The sequence below is a fragment of the Anomaloglossus baeobatrachus genome, unplaced genomic scaffold (genome assembly GCF_048569485.1).
Source record: "Anomaloglossus baeobatrachus isolate aAnoBae1 unplaced genomic scaffold, aAnoBae1.hap1 Scaffold_533, whole genome shotgun sequence".
NCBI classification, from domain to species: Eukaryota; Metazoa; Chordata; class Amphibia; order Anura; family Aromobatidae; genus Anomaloglossus; species Anomaloglossus baeobatrachus.
Window position 1 is genome coordinate 97,528 of NW_027444702.1, and position 18,757 is coordinate 116,284.

Sequence of the window (18,757 nt, forward strand, 5' to 3'; positions counted from 1 at the left end):
GACCGGTTCGCTCATCTCTACTCCTGGACATACCTACCCCGGTGTCATCCTGGGGACGGTTAAGAATAGCGTATTTTTGAATGTGCTTGATGCAAATGTAGCTGTGAAGTGTACAACTGGGGCACAACTGCTGCCACTGAAGGGGTGGGTGTGTGTGGGGCCCAATTTTTGGAAAAAAGGGAGACTCCGCTTGGAGTAACCCTTGCTTGCTGTGTTTTTAAAAGAAGCCAAGATGAACAGAGCTGGGATCAGGAAAGACTTTGCTACCTACCCCGGTGTCATCCTGGGGACGGTTAATTATGGCGTATTTTTGAATGTGCTTGATGCAAATCAAAACATCCTGTTTGCAACTAGGGCCCAAGTGCTGCCACTGATGGGGTGGGTGTCTGTGTGGCCCAATTTTTGGAAAAAAGGGAGACTCCGCTTGGAGTAACCCTTGCTTGCTGTGTTTTTAAAAGAAGCCAAGATGAACAGAGCCGGGATCAGGAAAGACTTTGCTACCTACCCCGGTGTCATCCTGGGGACGGTTAAGAATAGCGTATTTTTGAATGTGCTTGATGCAAATGTAGCTGTGAAGTGTACAACTGGGGCACAACTGCTGCCACTGAAGGGGTGGGTGTGTGTGGGGCCCAATTTTTGGAAAAAAGGGAGACTCCGCTTGGAGTAACCCTTGCTTGCTGTGTTTTTAAAAGAAGCCAAGATGAACAGAGCTGGGATCAGGAAAGACTTTGCTACCTACCCCGGTGTCATCCTGGGGACGGTTAATTATGGCGTATTTTTGAATGTGCTTGATGCAAATCAAAACATCCTGTTTGCAACTAGGGCCCAAGTGCTGCCACTGATGGGGTGGGTGTCTGTGTGGCCCAATTTTTGGAAAAAAGGGAGACTCCGCTTGGAGTAACCCTTGCTTGCTGTGTTTTTAAAAGAAGCCAAGATGAACAGAGCTGGGATCAGGAAAGACTTTGCTACCTACCCCGGTGTCATCCTGGGGACGGTTAATTATGGCGTATTTTTGAATGTGCTTGATGCAAATCAAAACATCCTGTTTGCAACTAGGGCCCAAGTGCTGCCACTGATGGGGTGGGTGTCTGTGTGGCCCAATTTTTGGAAAAAAGGGAGACTCCGCTTGGAGTAACCCTTGCTTGCTGTGTTTTTAAAAGAAGCCAAGATGAACAGAGCTGGGATCAGGAAAGACTTTGCTACCTACCCCGGTGTCATCCTGGGGACGGTTAAGAATAGCGTATTTTTGAATGTGCTTGATGCAAATGTAGCTGTGAAGTGTACAACTGGGGCACAACTGCTGCCACTGAAGGGGTGGGTGTGTGTGGGGCCCAATTTTTGGAAAAAAGGGAGACTCCGCTTGGAGTAACCCTTGCTTGCTGTGTTTTTAAAAGAAGCCAAGATGAACAGAGCTGGGATCAGGAAAGACTTTGCTACCTACCCCGGTGTCATCCTGGGGACGGTTAATTATGGCGTATTTTTGAATGTGCTTGATGCAAATCAAAACATCCTGTTTGCAACTAGGGCCCAAGTGCTGCCACTGATGGGGTGGGTGTCTGTGTGGCCCAATTTTTGGAAAAAAGGGAGACTCCGCTTGGAGTAACCCTTGCTTGCTGTGTTTTTAAAAGAAGCCAAGATGAACAGAGCTGGGATCAGGAAAGACTTTGCTACCTACCCCGGCGTCATCCTGGGGACGGTTAATTATGGCGTATTTTTGAATGTGCTTGATGCAAATCAAAACATCCTGTTTGCAACTAGGGCCCAAGTGCTGCCACTGATGGGGTGGGTGTCTGTGTGGCCCAATTTTTGGAAAAAAGGGAGACTCCGCTTGGAGTAACCCTTGCTTGCTGTGTTTTTAAAAGAAGCCAAGATGAACAGAGCTGGGATCAGGAAAGACTTTGCTACCTACCCCGGTGTCATCCTGGGGACGGTTAATTATGGCGAATTTTGGAATGTGCTTGATGCAAATCAAAACATCCTGTTTGCAACTAGGGCCCAAGTGCTGCCACTGATGGGGTGGGTGTCTGTGTGGCCCAATTTTTGGAAAAAAGGGAGACTCCGCTTGGAGTAACCCTTGCTTGCTGTGTTTTTAAAAGAAGCCAAGATGAACAAGTCATGGGTCAGCAAAGACTTTATCTACCTACCCCGGTGTCATCCTGGGGACGGATAAGAATGGCGTATTTTTGAATGTGCTTGATGCAAATCAAAACATCCTGTTTGCAACTAGGGCCCAAGTGCTGCCACTGATGGGGTGGGTGTCTGTGTGGCCCAATTTTTGGAAAAAAGGGAGACTCCGCTTGGAGTAACCCTTGCTTGCTGTGTTTTTAAAAGAAGCCAAGATGAACAGAGCTGGGATCAGGAAAGACTTTGCTACCTACCCCGGTGTCATCCTGGGGACGGTTAATTATGGCGTATTTTTGAATGTGCTTGATGCAAATCAAAACATCCTGTTTGCAACTAGGGCCCAAGTGCTGCCACTGATGGGGTGGGTGTCTGTGTGGCCCAATTTTTGGAAAAAAGGGAGACTCCGCTTGGAGTAACCCTTGCTTGCTGTGTTTTTAAAAGAAGCCAAGATGAACAGAGCTGGGATCAGGAAAGACTTTGCTACCTACCCCGGTGTCATCCTGGGGACGGTTAATTATGGCGTATTTTTGAATGTGCTTGATGCAAATCAAAACATCCTGTTTGCAACTAGGGCCCAAGTGCTGCCACTGATGGGGTGGGTGTCTGTGTGGCCCAATTTTTGGAAAAAAGGGAGACTCCGCTTGGAGTAACCCTTGCTTGCTGTGTTTTTAAAAGAAGCCAAGATGAACAAGTCATGGTCAGCAAAAACTTTATCTACCTACCCCGGTGTCATCCTGGGGACGGATAAGAGTGGCGTATTTTTGAATGTGCTTGAAGCCAAGATGAACAGAGCTGGGATCAGGAAAGACTTTGCTACCTACCCCGGTGTCATCCTGGGGACGGTTAAGAATAGCGTATTTTTGAATGTGCTTGATGCAAATGTAGCTGTGAAGTGTACAACTGGGGCACAACTGCTGCCACTGAATGGGTGGGTGTGTGTGGGGCCCAATTTTTGGAAAAAAGGGAGACTCCGCTTGGAGTCACCTTGCGGTGTTTTACATGATTTTAGAATGGCGTGCCATGCCTATATCTGTGTGTCCTCCTCTTTTTCCTTGTCCAGCTGTTTTGTTTTCGCATGAGTATATGTCCTTGTCACTTTCCCATGTGTTTGTGTTGTGTTGTGAGTTGTTTGTCACCTTTTGGACACCTTTGAGGGTGTTTTCTAGGTGTTTTACTGTGTTTGTGATTGCCTGCCATTGTTTCCTATTGGCTCGAGTTCGGTTCGTCGAACGTTCGACGAGCCGAACTCGAACGGGAGCTCCGTTCGGCGAACCGACCTCGAGCCGAACCGGGACCGGTTCGCTCATCTCTACTCCTGGACATAGCATTCGAATTACCAGGTCCCTGAAGGCTGAAATGCGTAGTGGCCGGAAATCATGAACAATTACAATGGGCGTATGTGCTGTAGATCCTGCGTCAGTTGTAGCTTGGAACTTTGTCTTTTCACGGATTTGCCCGTCTCTCATGGTGTTGGGCTATTTTCGGATCAAAATGGTGTGTCCCTCCTTGGCCCGTATCATGGGTTATTTCAGGGGCAAATTTAACTCTCTTAGCACTTTTCTCCTTAATTGTGGCCGTTGAATTGTTGGGTCAAGGTCTATCCAACCAGCATATTTGTTGTTTTTCAGACAATTTAGGGCTCGTGCATAGTAATAATAACACAGGTTTCCAAGGGTAAAAATTTTTGAAAGATGTGATTTTTTTCATACTTTTGATCATTGGACTCAGTAAAAATATTGAAAAAATATCATCACGTACAGTTTTTTCACAAACACTGATTCTATAGGTGTTAGGGCCAGGTGGACGGGCAGACCCAGGAGGTGGATCCACTGGGCCGAACACCTTAATGAAGGCAAGGGGTCCGGTAGCCGGAGCACTACGGGTAGCAGGACAGTCCGTGCAAAAGAGTGGAATGGAGAAGTCCCTGGGACCACGGAGTCACTGATGGTAGTCCGGGTGACGGAGCTCAGGTTCGGAGGCCGAGATGTCAGGCAGAGTCCGGAACCGATGGAGCGAGAGGACGGGTTACCACAGGGATCAGAGATGGTACGGACTGACGGGATGGCAGATAGTCAGCGTTCGGGGTTCGGGAATCGGCAGGACCGGATGGCGAGGCAGGAGCGGCTCTAGAAGAGAGATAGGTAAGTATATCACAGAGACACAAGGAGACCTGACTCCTAGCTTAGGAAACACGAAGAACAGGCCCCGCCCACTTGGACATTAAACCCCTTTATACCCTGTACCTGTGTGTTCAATTTCCTGTCAGTGGACGCTGGCCCTTTAAGAGAGGGTCAATGACCGCGCGCGCGCCCTAATGCGCATGCGCGAGGCCCGGGTGCCAGAAGCCAGGGCAGGGAGCGGTGTATAGGAAGCAGGGGAGCCGGCCTGGAGCAGGGCTGCCGACGGGCGCCGGGAGTGGGGACCGGGCCGCCTGGGGACCGCAGGTGGTGGAGGCTGGAGACCGTGGAGCGGGGGATGTCTGCCAGAGGAGCCGGGGAGCGAAGCAGGGAAGCCGGGGAGCGTGGCAGGTGAGCCGGGGGGCAGAGCAGGGGACCCGGAGAGCGTGACAATAGGTTTCCAAAAGGTTAGAATTCTGAAAAGATTCCCTCCATACTTTTCTGAAGATGGTGCTCTAGTGTATTCAAGCGATGTTCCTGTGCTGATGGAAAATGTAACATTAAGTACAATGTGAGCGAGTGGAGACACGTCATTGTTTCATCCAAAAAGTCTGAAAGCTGTGCTACTGCTCAATGGCAGTAAGTATTCTTCAGTGTGTGTAGGGCATGTGTCGCGGGCAGAGGGGCCACGCACGCTACGCTCGGGTTCGGGGACTTCTGCTGCTGCTGCTGCTCGGTGGCTCGAGCGGAGGGCCAGATCCGGGGACTCGAGCAGCGCTCCTCGCCCACGAGTGAAAAGGGGGTGGTTTGTTTGGGGAGATAGTTAGTGACGTCACCCACAGGTCGTGGTGATAATGGGCACCACCACTGCTGGTGACGGGGATCCCGGGAGCGATGGCAGGGAGCAGCTAGGATGTTGGTTCCCCCTCCGTGGGTAGGGGTTGGTGATCCCGGGGCCCGGTGGCGGTACGGGGAGGCTGGATGGCTGGGGTGTACGTACCGAGGGAGCCCGTTTGCCCGCAGGCGCTGGCCCTTGGATCTCTAGCCTATGGCGGTGGCTTTTTATCCTCACGGTGTGGACGGTTGCCTTCTGTCGGGTCTTGGGTGTTAGGGAACCCCTGGGATTCCGGTCACTCTCGGATTTGACCATTGTCGGCGGCTCCTAGCCTGGTCAGGGTCCAATGGCCCTGCCTTTGTGCTTGGTACAGATCCGCTCACCGGTTCAGTTCCCTTCGGGTCACCGCCCGTCCCCGGTCCTACGGTTCAGCTGACTTGTACCACCTCCTGCAGACGGCCACCACCGTCTGCCGACCTTGCTGACAGTGCCTGGGCTCCTACCCAGACACTAACAGTTTCTGTCCTCTCACTTTCCACTACAAAACTAAACTAACTGCTTTTTCCCGCCTCCAGGCCTGTGAACTCCTCGGTGGGTGGGGCCAACCGCCTGGCTCCGCCCCACCTGGTGTGGACATCAGACCCTGGAGGAGGCAACAAGGATTTTGTGTGACTGATGTAGACTATCCAGGGGAGGGGGTGTGTGTGATTTTGTGTTTGTGACTACCTGGCTAGTCCAGGGCGTCACACATGCTATGCACTTGGAAGAAAGCTGTGAGAATTTAGACTTTATTCTCAAGAAACTTAACTACAAGGAGCATGGATGGTCAATATGTGGTGGTCTAAAAATGTTCTCATTGCTTCTTGGGCAGCAAGGAGGATATATTAAATACCCATGCTGTTCTGCCTCATGGCAGCCTGCTAATAGTCATTCATTAAAATTTCTGTTACAACCCCTAGAGGTCATTGTTATTCTTTTGAATTGCTGAGTTTCCCTTTAAGCTAAATGTATTCTGGGTAAGGAATGCCTCCCTGAGCTGAGAAGAAGCCTGCAGCCATTTTCTCTTTGGATTTGTCAGGAAAGGACATGCCGACTTACCTCTCTGTACATTCACCCCTGCCTAGTGTAATCCGGTGAGCAAAGCAAATTACATGTGTTAGTGATAGAATCCTAGATGGAAGAGTGTAGTAAATGCATTGTACATTGTACTTCTACACCTTTAGTGTCATCCCTGTCTTGTTTGTCTAGATAAGATTTCTATGTATTGCAGATGCAGTGACCTTTCACCTACATTCTCGTAAGAACTGCATCTCATGTACTGTTATGCTATGTTAACTCTGTATTAACACTGTACTGACTGTAATCATTTTCTTGTTATAGTTTTTACCCGTATAAAACAGTATCTTGGATATACCGTATTCTGTCTTCAACTGCATCTTGGATATTCCTATATTCACTGTATATTCCATGTATACTGCAATCAAGTTCACGTTACCAGCTAATAAATCAAGGCTATTGAACTCCACAGTCTGTTTATTTGAAATGTGAACTAGGGTTTAGCTGTATGCTAGAGATTCACAGCATTACGTAAAAGAAGGCAGAACACATGCTTTTTGTGTGAATTGGAAAGCCAGGTTAGGACTCTTCACTGGAGCAAAAAAAATTGGCCAACAAGAACATCTTTGTAACCGGGACTCAAGAACATTGTTGCATAAAGCTTAGTTGATCCCACCTAAAGTTCTCTTGCCACCACTCCACTGTAAGCTTGGACTGATGAAGCTGTTTGTGAAAGCGCTACTGAAAGAAGGAGAGATGTTTAAGTACCTGTGTACCAAGTTTCAGGGACTGTCAGAATCAAGTCTGAAGGAAGGTGTGATGCCCTGGCAAAACCAGGTAGTTACAGATAGGCCCCCGCACAACACCTTTCCTCACTTAGGAAACACACAGCCGACCTGAAACCCTAGTCACCTAGGACCCTGAAGCCAGGACCGAAAACAGCGGCCTAGCTAATTAAATGATTGAGGGCAGGATTATAGGTCCTATCCCACCTAAAGTCCCTCAAAGAAGACAACAGCCCACTGATAGGGATAAGGCCACCGCCAGGGCCCTTAGATCCCACGGGCCAGCGCCTGCGGGCACGGCTCCTTAGGCCATATCCAGCCGGGAGCGGACTCCTGAGTTCCAGACCAGGCAGTCCACCATACACAAAAACAAGTGCAGAGTAAAGGACAGCGACCACCAGCCTGGGTGGGGGACCTGAATGCAACCGGCCGGGGCGGCAGGCCACCAGCACCTTTGGTTTACCGAAAGACTCGTGTGATTCATTTACTGTGAGTAACCAAACATCCCCCTGCTTGCTCAGGCGCGCCGGCCCTTGCCATCACCATACCCTGCACAAAGACACTGGGCCCCGGGGCAATCATCCCTACACACGGAGGGGTTAACATCCAGCTGCCACTACATCTCTCCCGGGTATCCCATAACGGCAGCGGTGGTGTCCCACCTCACCACACACCGTTGGTGGCGTCACAAACTTAATACGGCCTAGCCCATACATCTACATTCCTCCTTTTATTCGACATGTCCGCGAGACCCCCGGGTCGAGCCACTCTCTTAGAAGGTCTGGATCCGACCAACGGCGGCTGCTGGCACAGGGGCAGCACAAAAGCATTTTTGTGGGTTCGGATATTCAGAAACCCATGAATGAAGGATGACGTGTTTTAAACAATAATGAAAACTGTTGAAAAAAGGGCTTGGGACTCTTTGAAAGAAGCAATAAATACGTTTCTAGGTAACAACAAAGAATCAAAATTTAAGTCCATCGTGGAGAACATGCTGAAACGTTTCAAAGCCTTGGGTTGTCTAATGAATTTGAAGTTACATTTTTTACATTCCTATTTGGACTACTTGTCTGAAAACCTTGGTGCTGGTGGGAAGAACAAGAAGGTTTTCATCGGAATATCAAGGAGATGGAACGACGATACCAAAGTAAATGAAACGTGAACATGATTGCCGGATGCTTCACAGAGAAGATCCACAGGCCTTCTATAAGAGAAAAGGGGGATCTAGAGAAAAGGAAAAAGTGCAAGAATAAATTTCTAATAAAGTTGCAGAATGACTGTACAATAAATAAATGTATTTTATATATAAAATTGTGAATATTTTTGGTTACAATAAGTATTTTTCTTGTTCATGTCACTTGTATGTAACTTCACACATGGATTGTACAAAATCAATATTTGATGGTTAAAAAAAAATATTTATTTTTTTTTTTAAATCAGGACATTAGAAAACATAATAATCAGTCACTGGATTTGAAGTTTCATAAACCAAAATTTTACATAGCTGTGTAATTTGTCGGGCACCCACCGACAATAGAATAGCGCCAGATTTAGGAAGCTGGCTGAGGTCTGCAAAGTCTGTAGCCAGGTGACAAAATTGTCCAACCTGGGTTTCTTCCTTAAGTAGTCTCTGGTATGATGATATGGTATAATCCTGGCAGCCGGAGTCGAAATCCCTAGATTGCGGTTATGATCTCCAATCGGAATTGGAGCCCCTAGATTGAAGCCATGTAGCCAAGTGATCCTCTAGTTGAAGCCAAAGTCCCTAGACCGAGTCCACAAGGCATCCTGGTTCTGATCCCCTAGCCAGCTCCTAAGAGCTTAGACTAGATCATGCAACATCCATCAACAACCTGGTGACTCCAAGAAGTCCCCTTTTATAGCCATAACCTTCCCTTAGGATATACTGTGCCCTTATCAGATTGGTTGTACAAGGTTGCTTCTCTTATTGGATGGATTTCAAGCTGCATGGATAATGTTCATTTAAATGATGTGGATAGAAAGACTGAAGATATCTACATGTAGTCTGAAATCCATCATGAATCAATACTATTTTACACAGTCATAAGCAGCCCATGGGCATTCACCTGCATTCAAACCAATAACAGCTCATAGACCAGACAATCCATCTACCACTGGACCAAAGACAGGAAGTTAAATCCACTGCCTGCGGTAACCAACTTAATCCTATAGGCTACTCACACAACAAACCCAACAGAAAGGAAAAAAACATGGCTTCGATTATCCATCCAATGAAAACGCATAACCATTGTGAGCCATTGGACAATGCAATTGGACACTTGGTGACATGGTGCACGGCCCAATGAATCAAGTCTTTACTTCATATTCACGGTTTAAGCCCTTGGGTTCTAATATGCCCAGAGTACATATCCAGAAAGATTCTCTTTCTTTGAGCTAAACACAAGTCAACAATACATTGTAAGCAGATTCTATTACCAGTCCCACACCATTTTGTGACGCATAATCACACAGTGATCCAATTAAGATTCCAAGTCATCGAACATGTCCAAGCCATACGCAGAGGAGGCAATAGAATTAGGAAGCTCAAAGAAAGGGAATCTTTCTGGATATATACTCTGGGCACATTGGAACCCAAAGGCTTAAACCATGAATATGAAGTACAGACTTGATTCATTGGGCCATGCATGGACATAATGGACATAATTCTAATAGGCAGGACAGGTAATAAGGAGCACAAGTTATATGCTAAAATGTGTTGTGTGACAAGACAGACACAGGAAAGGACATGATAACAGGTGTAGGGACCAACAAGGTGAGACAAGGGGTATCAGGATAGGGTCAAGTAGGTATGAATGTAGTAATGGGGCAGGCATAGAGAATTGTATGTGAATGTGAATTACAATAAATCACTAAGGAAAGGAATATGTGAGTGTGTGCCTAATGTAAACTAATATTGTACTGGCAAAATTATAGATGGAAAGGGAGAAGGGGAGGGGGGAGAGAGGAGGCTGTAATTGACTACAAGGGTATGAGTTATGAGTGATCATAGGGATAGTGTTACATAAGTGGAAATACCTATGGAGGACCGGATGTGTAAGCGCATACCTTATACAAACCTATAGAGTGCTGATGGGTGAGAGTGTGATGTTAGATATAAGACATCCTATAGTGAATAGTGAGCCGTAATCAAGTGCAACAGGGATATTTCACGTGACTATGGGAACCTGGAAGGTAAAGAAAGGGGAGAAAAAACTGTTAGACAAGGTAATCAGACATAATGTAACCAGTTGATCAGACATGATCACCTGGTTTGAGACCCCCTGCCTTACACTATATAGATATCATGTTTATTCCCCATCTATCTTGCTCAGGAGAGCATCTCCCTCCCCCGGCACCAAGAGCAGCTCATACTGAATTGTTACATTGACTAGTAACACTGCACACAGAAATGCACCTTAATATTCCACTGTTAACCCTTTCCTCCCAGCAGTAACACACAACTCCTCACCTTGATATCATGGTGATTTATGGTCAGAATGACTTCAATGCGATCAGTGATTTCTATTCTAGCTCTGCTCACATAGATTTTATATCCACACTCAACTATAGGCCGTTCTTCATATTTTGGGGGCTTTTAGTCAGATATACTAGTTTGTGCCTGTATAGTATTGGTGTAGATGGGAGTGTAGGGCATGGGTTACATGGCACTGTGGTGGAATACTGATGGGAGGTATTGGTGCTGTGTTTGATGCTTCTACTGGGTATTTTCCTACAAATACTGGAACAGCTCACTGCTTAGAATGATCCTTCCCAGCTCTATAATATATTATATATACCCCACAATGCAGGCTCACACACACATTTGTCTCAAGTGTGTTGTAGGGACACAGATACAGTCTTGGTCATGTGACTAAAGGCTACTTTACACACTGCGATATCGGTCCCGATATCGCTAGTGTGGGTACCTGCCCCCATCTGTTGCGCGACACGGGCAAATCGTTGCCCATGCCGCACAACACCGACCAGACCCGTCACACATACTTACCTGCCCGGCGACGTCGCTGTGTCCGGCGAACCGCCTCCTTTCTAAGGGGGCGGTCCGTGCGGCGTCACAGCGACGTCACTGAGCGACGGCCCAATAGCAGCGGAGGGGCGGAGATGAGTGGCCGGAACATCCCGCCCACCTCCTTCCTTCCTCATAGCGGCTGGGAGGCAGGTAAGGAGAGGTTCCTCGTTTCTGCGGTGTCACACGGAGCGATGTGTGCTACCGCAGGAGCGACGAACTACATCGTTACTGCTGCAGTAACGATAATCGAGAATGGAGACCCATGTCACCGATGAGCGATTTTGCACGTTTTTGCAACGATGCAAAATCGCTCATCGGTATCACACGCAGCAACATCGCTAATGCGGCCGGATGTGCGTCACAAATTCCGTGACCCCAACGACTCCGCATTAGCGATGTCGCAGCGTGTAAAGCCCCCTTTAGTGGGAGTGGTGTACAGGGTCTTAGCAGTAAAGAGTATTCCATATTTCTGCCAGATACCCACAGAGATATTGAAATCTGAAAAAAGAGACTTCTGCTCATTGAAGGTAAGAACTACTCACATAGCGTTCAACTCCACAGCAAACGAGTGCTCTAGCACTGGCATCTCAGCAGGGATATTCCCCTACTACACATGTGTGTCTAGGTCACTGTGACAGTTTACAGGACATAACTCAGGGCACCTAGACAGAAGGCAGAGGGACTACTTTCTATTTCTGGTGTAGAGCATATATATATATTTATACTATTACATGGGACACATGTACCTTGTATTACCATTATTCGCTGTATATGAACCCCTTTTCTCCGGGCATTATTTGTCTATAGCATTTTTCACGAACCTGAGGCAACTGAGAACCCTTCAGTGAAGGAATTCCACTAACCCTCACAATACCAACCAGGGGCCTCCCTGCAGTAACTCAGGTAGTTGTACCCATTCTCTTTCCGCATTCTATGTGTTCTTCTTCTTTCTTCTTTTTTTTCTTTTTTCTTCTTTTTATTTCTATCATGTAGTTCAGGGGTTTATAGATATATGTCCTGCATCTCATATTTCCTTTAGTGGTGCTTCTTACCCATTCTCATATCATTTACCCTAGTATTTCATGATCCTGAGGCGACTGAGAACCCTTTAATAAAGGAATCCTTTTTCACTTGAATTGTCAAGTGATACTTACCAGTGACTATCACGTAATGTTACAGGTAGTTGCATTTTCTTCCTCTTCTTTCTCTCCTTTCTTCTTTGTCACACGGTCCATTGTGTTATAGCCCACGTGTCATGATAACACTTGTACCATCTTTTCATTTAGATTCCACCTACAATTATTTACCGATTCCAGTTCTGAAATAGGCTTTCATGATCTACTCACTAGAATTCTCAAGTGCATAAGGTACTGAGACATATACATGTTCACACCATTATAAAGAACAAAGTATAAACATTGAGGTTTTTCTCACACCCATGTTCCTGTGTTCTTTGATATGATATGTGTTCATTTCCTTCACTATATAGGATTGCAAGTTTTCCATTTGTACCTTAATGGCAATGACGCTATACAATTGAACACATATCATCCTGTTATCCATATAGGTGTGTATTTACCTGCTTGACTATTTTTGGTTGTTTGATCCAGAATGTTTCTCCAGATAGGTCATGTGGAAATTTTCTTTCCTCAGTACAAATGTTTTCACTATGGCTTTGGAAAAATTTTTTGTATGTGCATCATGGTCATTTGACCCATTGTACTCTCAAGTAGCAATATATTGTACTGTTATGTTGTACTATGTACTAATTACGTGTTTATATGGTTTTGTAACCCTTTATGATCTTAGATAACTTTATCCTTGATAAAGACCTAAAAACAAGGTCGAAACGTTGGATGAATTATCCTTTTGCACAAATAAAGAATTTTCAGCATTCCAAGAGTTCTTTTCTTACGTTATTGATCACTATAGTGTGCCAGAGCTATTTCTATTGAATTGACTCTTATTTTTTCTGAGCACCTGCTATATACACAGTGAGCCAGACATATTCAAGTTTCATTCAGAAGGCAGAGGGAAGCCTTAGCAGCTGAGCCTATATCTTGGCTTGTGAGCATTAGAACAGGCCGGCGATTACAGGGTAACATGAAAAATGTCCAGCTTGCATTATGACTAGAACATGACAATATCCTTTTAAGTACTAACCTATGATGCGTTCCTAAGCAGTTGATGTTATATGTTCTACATTTCATTTTCTGCATACTTTACAAGTAGTAGAATTTGCTTTGATATAGGCAACTGGATTTTCACAATGAAAAGGCAAAGGATAACGCCCGAAAAAGACGCCATACATTATGTCAGTGCCATCACTGACAAACCTGGATTGACCATGAAATACATCAATCCCCTTAAAGGTGAGTTAAAACAAGTTTTAACTAAATTGCCTTAATATTGTCATGCATTAGAATGACTGTCTTAGGTAATGATAAATATTTTCTACAGGAAGAGGAGTGTTTGCTGAAACTGAAATCGAAAAAGGGAGTTTTGTTGCAGAATATCGAGGCGAGCTCACGTATGCACTTACGATGGTAGACAACTACTCGAGATTTATGGTTGTGGTACAAGTCAAAGATCTAATGGCCCATACTGCAGCGAAGGTCTTCCAAGCACACTTATGCAGACCTCATGGCTACTCAGAGAGAGTCCTCACAGATCAAGGCACAGCCTTTGAAGCGGAAATCTTCAAGGACTTCTGCAGCTTTTACCGATGCAGGAAGATGCGCACTACACCCTACCATGCTCAAACCAATGGTTATCAACCTGCTCAGGACTTTACCCCATATTCCAGATGTGGCCTTACAAGTGATTTATAGAGGGGTAACAATACGTTGGGATCACCGGATCTAATCTCCCTTTTTATACACCCTAAAATCTTGTTTGCTTTAGAATAAACAATAACATCATAAAGGTATAGCAGTACCGTTTCAAAGTTTCGGTGTCCCAAGCAGCATTCCATCAGCCTCTGGAAGGTTCCTGGCAAATTGCACAGCTCGAAGGGCATGCTTTTGAACTCGCAGAGACCCATCGGGGTGGCAAAGGCGGTCTTCTCCCGGTCTGCCTCAGCAACGGACACTTGCCAATAGCGACTAGTGAGATCAAGGGTAGAAAAATAATTTGCAGTTCTCAATGCAGCTAGCTATTCCTCAATACAGGGGAGTGGTGCTGTCCTTCTTCTTTAACAGGACCAACGGAGCTGCCCAGAGGCTACAACTGTCACGGATAACCCCAGCCTCCTTCATGTTGCTCAACATGTCCTTGGTACACTGGTAATGTGCAGGTAGTTTTGGCTTATATCTCTCTTTGATGGGTGGGTGTGCACTTGTGGGGATGTAGTGTTTGACCCCTTTTATTCTTCAAAAGTCTAGCGGATGTTTGCTGAAGACTTGCTCGTATTCTTGCACTAGCCTGTAGACCCCCTTCTTGTGATGTGAAGGTGTGGAGTCAGTGCCTACGTGTAATTCCTTACACCACTCCTATGGCTGACTTGGTGAGCTGTCACTGAATGGGTGGGCTGAAGCAATGGTGGATGCTGCTGTTTGGATAGCATGTGTATCTACTGAGAACAGCTTATCAATGGTGGCAAATCGGAGCAGCTTAATTTCTTGCTCTCCGCAGTTCAACACTCTCATGGGCACTCTTCCCTTCCATATTAATGAATAAAACTATGATGTAAATAGCATATAGATACCCCACAAATGTAGATAAAAGTAGGTTATGGGAAAAGGGGGAAGAGAGAAACAGGAAAATAGTGGAATAAAGTATACCTTCCAGGTGGGAGAGGAAATGGCAGCACAGCCAGTGGAGGTGAAGCAAGGGGAGCCTGCAACTAAAGAGTTGAGAGCGTTATCACATGGTGACTGAGCCTGATTGTAACGGGAGCATAGAGGTGCCGATCCTGTCTTACCTGCGTTGGTGTAGAAGTGGGTGTCCTGTGGTGGAGTCAGCTATGTGCAGTGGTGGCCGTGGGTTCTTTTATGTGCGACCGTAGTAATAGCTGCGCCCACTTCCTGTATGGGAGTGGAATGCAGTGAGGGTAATGGAACGCACGCCTGCGCATTTGTGTTTAACGTCGCGCATGTGCAGAACGGAGAAAAGGCTGCGCTCACTTCCTAATGAAAGGGAGTGAGACGCATCTGGGAAGGGAAGGGAAAAGATTAGGGTTTGGGGATGATGAAAGGGCTTTCTACGGACAAGGATGGCAAAGGGTGGCAGTGACGGAAAGTCAGGCAGCCTGTCCTGTCCTGTCCTGTCCGTCCGTCTTTTTGTATCATGAATTGGAAAGACTGCAAGGGGGAGGGGAGGTGCTTGTGTCCAAAAGGAGGAGTTATTCAGATTCATTGCAGTGGGCGGCGGCTGCAAAAAGCACCATTCTTCTTGTTTTTGCTCTGCAAAACAGCCTTTTCAAGGGTTGGCTTGGGTGACAAAATGTCTTCTGTAGGCGTGGGTTTGTCTCCCTCTCCCTAAGATGTGTCCGGTATAGGCCAGGGTGCCACTCAAGGCCGTAACCAATTCGGGTTATAGCTTCTTGGCCTTTTGGCTAAGATCAAGTGTAGTTTCGGAGGACGCTACCTTGGTCGGTACTGGAAGGTGCCTGGGATTGCACGTCTGCCGGCCTTGAGGAAGTGTGTGCGCCTTCTGGTGACACATAGCCCTCTTGTGCCTGGACGGTTCCCAGGCAACGGGAGGCGATCACCTTTGTTATTTTGAAGTCCTACTGATAAACAGAAAAAAAAAAAAATTAAATCTGTTCTTATCAGTTTAATATCTGATACGTCCCCTCTCTGGGGACCATATATTAAATGGATTTTTAGAACAAGGAGATGGAAAAAATCTTGCTCTGTCCACTCCACGCATTGACCTGGTATTGCAGTACCTCCAGGACCGGTGCACCCCTTCTTAACCCAGTTTCCAAAAGCAGAACTCAATTCACCTGATTCAAATGAGCCCCATTAGTGAATTGAAAGAAAGCAAAAACTTTATATGCACCTCAATTTGGCCAATTCACTTTTCACACTTTCACCCTTTTTTTTATCTTTCACACCTTTTACTTGCTTTATTGATGCAAAAAGCTGTGCCAAATAGCAAACTCATCTCCACTCAACTTGACCAACTCTGCTATGTCCCGTGCAGTATCTTATTCTCAGTCTTATCTAGATCATTTGCAATTGAATAGAATAGATCCCTTTTGGCTGCTTATGACTGTGTAAAATATGTAGTTTTACTGGGCTGGGATGAGAGAATCCATTGAAGCATGGTGTAGGGATTGTGGTTCCTGTGTGCTAAGAAGAGAGGCTGGCACCAGCCAGAAAGCCCCATTGCAGCCAATAATCACTTAATAACTTTTTCAACTTGTCATCATATGGGAGGCCTTCCATTCCTTGTAGTAGTCTAGTTGCCCACCTTTGAACTGACTCTAACTTCTGAATGTCCTTTTTAAAATGTGGAGCCCAAAACTGGTTCCCATATTCCAGATGTAGCCTTACAAGTGATTTATAGAGGTGTAACAATACGTTGGGATCACGGGATCTAATCTCCCTTTTTATACACCCTAAAATCTTGTCCCAAGCAGCATTCCATCAGCCTCTGGAAGGTTCCTGGCGCATTGCACAGCTCGAAGGGCATGCTTTTGAACTCGCAGAGACCCATAGGGGTGGCGAAGGCGGTCTTCTCCCGGTCTGCCTCAGCAACGGACACTTGCCAATAGTGACTAGTGAGATCAAGGGTAGAAAAATAATTTGCAGTTCTCAATGCAGCTAGCAATTCCTCAATACGGGGAGTGGTGCCGTCCTTCTTTTTTAACAGGATCAACAGAGCTGCCCAAAGGCTACAACTGTCACGGATAACCCCAGCCGCCTTCATGTTGCTCAACATGTCCTTGGTACACTGGCAATGTGAAGGTGGTATTGGCTTATAGCTCTCTTTGATGGGTGGGTGTGCACCTGTGGGGATGTGGTGTTGGACCCCTTTTATTCCCCCAAAATCTAGCGGGCTTCCCACCGGTAACCCGCTCCCCAGCTTGGATGGATGCTGAGGGAGCCCCTTTTGCCCGCAGGCTCTGGCCCTGGGAACTGTAGCCTTGGCGGTGACTGTGCTTCCCTCTACGGTGTGAGCTGTTGCCTTCAATCGGGTCTTGACTGCTGGGAAACCCTGGAGGTTCCTGTCGCTAACGGATTTGACCGGTTTTACGGCGACTCCTAGCCTGGTCGGGGTCCGTAGGCCCTGCCGGATGGTGCTGGCTTCTCTTCACTCCCCGATCTGGTACCGGCGGGCCACCGCCCATCCCCGGTCCGTACGGTTCACTCCAATCAGCCTCTCCTGCAGAAGGTCACCACCGTCTGCCAACCTTGCTGAGTGCCCGGGCCACACACCCGGACACGGTCAGTCTCCTCTCCTCTTCACTTCTCTAACTCCAAAACTGATCTCTAATCTGACTCCTTTTCCCGCCTCCAGGACTGTGAACTCCTCGGTGGGTGGGATCAACCGCCTGGCCCACCCCCTGGTGTGGACATCAGCCCCTGGAGGAAGGCAACTAGGATTTGTGTTTAGCTTCGGTGTGCCTAGCCGGAGTGTAGAGTGTGTTGGTGTAGTACCTGTGACGACCTGGCTTGTCCAGGGCGCCACATTCCCCTATAGCAAAATGCAGACCGTCCGCGGGCTGCCCGTCCATCACCGGTTTTATTTTCACAACTGAAAAAGAATAAAACGGTAAAACATGTAAAAGCATCATAAACATTTTACAACGGTACAGCTTCCGCTCTTCTCCCACCCAAACAACCTGGCCCTGATGCTGCCCCTAAGAAGCGGGCAGCACCCCTTGACCCCAGTCCAGCACCAAGTTGCCCGAGCGGGTTCTGTCTCTTTCAGGGGGCCCACGTCCAAGGGGACCCCTGAACCCCCGGAGGATCGCCACCGGTTACGGTAGTGGCGGGCCTAGGCCATCCCTTTCCTCCAGGCCCATCCTCCCAAATCAGCCTCTCCTGGTCGGTAAGCACCCTCTCCGGGTACCAATGCGGTCAACAGAAATAAGCCTGGAAAGCCTTAGCAGCGGTGCGGCCGGTTAAGTCCTTAACTGGGACAACCACCAGGAACCTCGAGTAGTGGTCTACGATGGTCAGAGCGTAGGTGTACCCACTTCGGCTGGGGGTGAGCTTTACATGGTCAAGGGCAACCAGCTCCAGCGGTTGGTGTGTAATGATCGGGTGTAGGGGTGCCTTCTGGCTGGCCTCGTCCTTCCTTCTCAATGCGCAAGGGCCACATTCTCGGCACCAGGCCTCCACAGATTCCCGCATTCCACTCCAATAGAACCGCTCTCTTAACAACATCTCTAGCTTCTTCCACCCGAAGTGCACTGCACCATCATGGTATGCTTGCAGGACGGTGGGCACGTTAGCCTGGGGAATCACCAGCTGGCGGATCTTCTCGTGAGTCTTTGGATTAATCAGCTCGCGATACAACTTCCCCTGGTGTAGGTATAGCCGGGTCCGTTCTTGCCACAGATGTTGGGCTTCGGCAGGGGCAGCAGGGTCTATCCCAGCAGAACCCTGTTCCACTAGAGTCTTGACCAGGCGGACAGCAGGTGCCTGGTCCTGAGCTTCCTGCCAGTCCTGTCGGGGCAGCGGATCCAGGTTCACCCGTTGTTGGTAGACGTGCACCTTCTCAGTGAATGGCCGGTGAAATGCAGGCAACTCGATCTCTTCGAGGTCATCATCCTCTGGCCCCTCTTCCGACAGGTGGGGCATCCGGGAGAGTGCATTGGCATTGACGTTGGTACGGC

At 47.4% G+C, this 18,757-nt stretch overlaps 1 pseudogene; it reads left to right on the forward strand.

Moving 5' to 3' along the window:
* Window positions 1-15,671: 15,671 nt before the first annotated feature.
* Window positions 15,672-15,878, forward strand: LOC142283176 (U2 spliceosomal RNA; annotated as a pseudogene).
* Window positions 15,879-18,757: the final 2,879 nt, after the last annotated feature.